The sequence below is a fragment of the Triticum dicoccoides genome, chromosome 6B (genome assembly GCF_002162155.2).
Source record: "Triticum dicoccoides isolate Atlit2015 ecotype Zavitan chromosome 6B, WEW_v2.0, whole genome shotgun sequence".
In the NCBI taxonomy this organism is placed as follows: domain Eukaryota; kingdom Viridiplantae; phylum Streptophyta; class Magnoliopsida; order Poales; family Poaceae; genus Triticum; species Triticum dicoccoides.
The window spans coordinates 711,065,014-711,071,013 of NC_041391.1; positions in this window are offsets into that span (position 1 = coordinate 711,065,014).

Sequence of the window (6,000 nt, forward strand, 5' to 3'; positions counted from 1 at the left end):
AGCAGAATACAAATATGGTCATCATGATGAAATGAAGACTAGCACAGAGTACAGAAAGCGTAAACATAGGATAACAAGATGAAGACAAACAGACTGAAGAAATTGAAGTGAGGAATTTGTGAAAGTCTTCAATCAAAGTCTTCAAGCACAGATATGAACAACATACAACACAGTAATGAGGAAATGAAAGAGTTGAGGAAATAGAACCAGTTAGTTGGTGAAGACAATGATTTGGTAAACCAGTTCCAACTGCTGTCTCAGTTGTACGTCTGGTTGGAGCGGCTGAGTATTTAAACTCGAGGACACACAGTCCCAGACACCCAGTCTCTGAGCCGCAACTCAGGACACCCAGTCCTCACCGTATTCTCCTTGAACTAAGACCACGCAGGCCTCGTCCAATCACTCGTGGTAAGTCTTCAGGTGACTTCCAAACCTTCACAAACTTGGTCACTCGGCGATCCACAATTCCTCTTGGATGCTCTAGACCTTGACGCCTAACCATCTGGAAGAAGCACAGTCTTCAAAGGTAACAAGCGTCGGATCCACGCAGGATTAATTTCTTCAGTGATGCTCAATCACTTTGGGTTTGTGGGGGTTTGGTTTTGGGATTTTCCTCACTTGATAATTTTCGCTCAAAGTCCTCGGAGGATGGGTTGCTCTCAAATGACAAGTGTCAAGTTCTCTCGGAGCAGCCAACCAACTAGTGGTTGTAGGGGGCGGCTATTTATAGCCTAGGGAGCAGCCCGACATGATAAGACATAAATGCCCTTCAATGATATGACCGTTAGGTGGATAAGATATTTTGGACAGCCAGCGCGCAGCACAGCAACGGTCGGAAATTTGACTCTCAAATTCCTCAGGGCTATCATGTTCCTCACTGTGTAGGCAATTCGCGCTGGCGAATTCCTAACTCCTCAGTCAGAGCAAAGTCCTTAGTGACCAGAAGAACTGCGTCTCTGTCACTGAAGAAATTGACTGAACTGTATGAGATTTCCAATGGCTTCACTCGAAGGGATTGGTAGGTGTAGGATTTTGAGTTGAGCATCACATGGAAAATTTTCCTTAGTATTTCCTCGACCCCCTTTAACAGTACGGTGTTTCCTATGACTCAAGAAAGAGAAAATGAAACTACGAAAACAAAAGTCTTCACGCTCCATATTCCTCGAATGAATACCAAGTCTTCAAGGTCACACCAATTTCTTCACTTTCAAAGTCTTCAGAAAGTCTTCAGAATATCAAAGTCTTCAGTCGAAGAACTTCATTTTTAGGGGTCGACTTTCTCTGTAAATATCAAACTCCTCATAGACTTATAGACCTGTGTACACTCACAAACGCATCAGTTACTTAACCTATAAGTCTTCAATACACCAAAATCACTAAGGGGCACTAGATGCACTTACATAACTCCTGTTTCGAGTTGCTAATCTTAGCAACTGAACAAGTATCAAATACTCAGGGGCTACTATAAACACTAGTAAGGCACACATCAATAATCTGTATATCAAATATACCCTTGTTCACTTTGCCATCCTTTTTATCCACGAAATATTCAGGGCATTTCCGCTTCTAGTGACCATTTCCTTTGCAGTGTAAGCACTCAGTTTCAGGCTTTGGTCCAGCTTTGGGCTTCTTCGCGGAAGTGACAACTTGCTTGCCATTTTACTTGAAGTTTCCCTTTCTTTCCCTTTGCCCTTTTCTTGAAACTAGTGGTCTTGTCAATCATCAACACTTGATGCTCTTTCTTGATTTCTACCTTCGTCGATTTCAACATCACGAAGAGCTCGGGAATCGTTTTTGTCATCCCTTGCATACTATAGTTCATCACGAAGTTCTAGTAACTTTAGTGATGGTGACTAGAGAATTCTGTCAATCATTATCTTATCTGGAAGATTAACTCCCACTTGATTCAAGCGATTGAAGTACCCAGACAATCTGAGCACATGCTCACTAGTTGAGCGATTCTCCTCCATCTTTTAGCTATAGAACTTGTTGGAGACTTCATATCTCTCAACTCGGGTATTTGCTGGAAATATTAACTTCAACTCCTGGAACATCTCATATGGTCCATGACGTTCAAAACGTCTTTGAAGTCCCGATTCTAAGCCGTTAAGCATGGTGCACTAAACTATCAAGTTGTCATCATATTGAGCTAGCCAGACGTTCATAATGTCTGCATCTGCTCCTGCAATAGGTTTGTCACCTAGCGGTGCATTAAGGACATAATTCTTCTGTGCAGCAATGAGGATAAACCTCAGATCACGGATCCAATCCGCATTATTGCTACTAACATCTTTCAACACAGTTTTCTCTAGGAACATATCAAAATAAACATATGAAAGCAACAACGCGAGCTATTGATCTACAACATAATTTGCAAAATACTACCAGGACTAAGTTCATGATAAATTTAAGTTCAATTAATCATATTACTTAAGAACTCCCACTTAGACAGACATCTCTCTAGTCATCTAAGTGATCACGTGATCCAAATCAACTAAACCATGTCCGATCATCACGTGAGATGGAGTAGTTTCAATGGTGAACATCGCTATGTTGATCATATCTACTATATGATTCATGCTCGACCTTTCGGTCTCCATGTTCCGAGGCCATATCTGTATATGCTAGGCTCGTCAAGTATAACCTGAGTATTCCACGTGTGCAACTGTTTTGCACCCGTTGTATTTGAATGTAGAGCCTATCACACCCGATCATCACGTGGTGTCTCAGCATGAAGAACTTTCGCAACGGTGCATACTCAGGGAGAACACTTCTTGATAATTAGTGAGAGATCATCTTAAAATGCTACCGTCAATCAAAGCAAGATAAGATGCATAAAGGATAAACATCACATGCAATCAATATAAGTGATATGATATGGCCATCATCATCTTGTGCTTGTGATCTCCATCTTCGAAGCACCGTCATGATCACCATCGTCACCGGCGCGACACCTTGATCTCCATCGTAGCATCATTGTCGTTACGCCATCTATTGCTTCTACGACTATTGCTACCGCTTAGTGATAAAGTAAAGCAATTACAGGGCGTTTGCATTTCATACAATAAAGCGACAACCGTATGGCTCCTGCCAGTTGCCGATAACTTCGGTTACAAAACATGATCATCTCATACAATAAAATATAGCATCATGTCTTGACCATATCACATCACAACATGCCCTGCAAAAACAAGTTAGACGTCCTCTACTTTGTTGTTGCAAATTTTACGTGGCTGCTACAGGCTTAGCAAGAACCATTCTTACCTACGCATCAAAAACCACAACGATAGTTCGTCAAGTTGGTGCTGTTTTAACCTTCGCAAGGACCGGGCGTAGCCACACTCGATTCAGCTAAAGTGAGAGAGACAGACACCCGCCAGTCACCTTTAAGCACGAGTGCTCGTAACGGTGAAACCAGTCTCGCGTAAGCGTACGCGTAATGTCGGTCCGAGCCGCTTCATCTCACAATACCGCTGAACCAAAGTATAACATGCTGGTAAGCAGTATGACTTATATCACCCACAACTCACTTGTGTTCTACTCGTGCATATAACATCAACGCATAAAACCTAGGCTCGGATGCCACTGTTGGGGAACGTAGTAATTTCAAAAAATTTCCTACGCACACGCAAGATCATGATATAGCAACGAAAGGGGAGAGTGTTCGTCCATGTACCCTCGTAGACCGTAAGCGGAAGCGTTAGCACAACACGGTTGATGTAGTCGTACGTCTTCATGATCCGACCGATCCAAGCACCGAACATACGGGGCCTCCGAGTTCAGCACACGTTCAGCTCGATGACGATCTCCGGCCCTCCGATTCAGCAAAGGCTCCGGAGATGAGTTCCGTCAGCACGACGGCGTGGTGACGATGATGATGTTCTACCGGCGCAGGGCTTCGCCTAAACTCCGCGACGATATGACCGAGGTGGAATATGGTGGAAGGGGGCACCGCACACGGCTAAGGAACGATCCGTAGATCAACTTGTGTGTCTATAGGGTGCCCCCCCGCCCCCGTATATAAAGGAGCCAGGGGGGAGGAGGCGGCCGGCCTAGAGGGCGCGCCAGGGGGGAGTCCTACTCCCACCGGGAGTAGGATTCCCTTCTTTCCTAGTTGGAATAGGAGAAGGGGGAAAGAGGAGGAAGAGGGGAAGGAAAGGGGGGGCGCCGCCCCCCTTCCCTTGTCCTATTCGGACTAGGAGGGGGAGGGGCGCGCGGCCCCCTCATGGCTCCTTCTTCTTCTCCCTCTTGGCCCATGTAGGCCCATTAACCCCCCGGGGGGTTCCGGTAACCTCCCGGTACTCCGGTAAAATGCCGATTTCACCCGAAACTATTCTGATGTCCAAACATAGGCTTCCAATATATCAATCTTTATGTCTCGACCATTCCGAGACTCCTCGTCATGTCCGTGATCACATCCGGGACTCCGAACAAATTTCGGTACATCAAAACTTATAAACTCATAATAAAACTGTCATCGAAACGTTAAGCGTGCGGACCCTACGGGTTCGAGAACTATGTAGACATGACCTAAAACCATTCTCGGTCAATAACCAATAGCGGGACCTGGATGCCCATATTGGTTCCTACATATTCTACGAAGATCTTTATCGGTCAAACCGCATAACAACATACGTTGTTCCCTTTGTCATCGGTATGTTACTTGCCCGAGATTTGATCGTCGGTATCCAATACCTAGTTCAATCTCGTTACCGGCAAGTCTCTTTACTTGTTCTGTAATATGTCATCTCATAACTAACTCATTAGTTATAATGCTTGCAAGGCTTAAGTGATGAGTATTACCGAGAGGGCCCAGAGATACCTCTCCGACAATCGGAGTGACAAAACCTAATCTCGAAATACGCCAACTCAACATGTACCTTCGGAAACACCTGTAGTACTCCTTTATAGTCACCCAGTTACGTTGTGACGTTTGGTAGTACCCAAAGTGTTCCTCCGGTAAACGGGAGTTGCATATTTCTCATAGTTACAGGAACATGTATAAGTCATGAAGAAAGCACTAGCAGAATACTAAACGATCATGTGCTAAGCTAACGGGATGGGTCATGTCAATCACATCATTCTCCTAATGATGTGATCCCATTAATCAAATGACAACACATGTCTATGGTTAGGAAACATAACCATCTTTGATTAATGAGCTAGTCAAGTAGAGGCATACTAGTGACTATATGTTTGTCTATATATTCACACATGTATCATGTTTCCGGTTAATACAATTCTAGCATGAATAATAAACATTTATCATGATATGAGGAAATAAATAATAACTTTATTATTGCCTCTAGGGCATATTTCCTTCAGGCAGATGATCCATCCAACCACATGTTGGTCCGCAATTATCAAAACTTCAAAAGGCTATTAAGAGCGAGCATAATTGGTTTGATGCCAAAAGTTGGCATGCCAAATTTTGGCAACTGCCAAATATTGGCTAGAGATCGGTTGCTTGCAATTCTCGTTGCCAATCTCACAAAAAGGTGCCAAATGTTGGCAACTTTTGATTTTGCCAAATGTTGGCTTGCCAAATATTGGCAATGTCAAATGTTGGTAGCAAACCAATTATGCTCAGCATCTCCACCCCGCAAAAAAAAGAGCATCTCCAACAGCCCTATTTTTAGACACGACATTTTTAGAAGAGAGCAAAAAAAAAAACTCGTCGTGCGGCAATCCTAAAAAAATAGTAGTTTTTTTGCCAAAAAATTGTAGTTTTTTTTCAGCCCAATCCTAAAAAAAGGTAGTTTTTTTTTCAGCCAAAAGAGGCTCGTCGTGCGGCAAATATGCGACACTGCCGCAAAATCGCGAGGTTGCCGCGAAACGCTCGCGCACAACCCTTTTTCGCCCGCGCCCGCCCGCGTCGATTCCAATGACTCGCCATCTATCCGCCACGCGGCATTTCTAACCGATCCCCAATACGGCCATAAGAGAGTAAATTTTTCGGTTTACTCCCTTATGGCAGATCCAAGACAGCCAGAACGGATA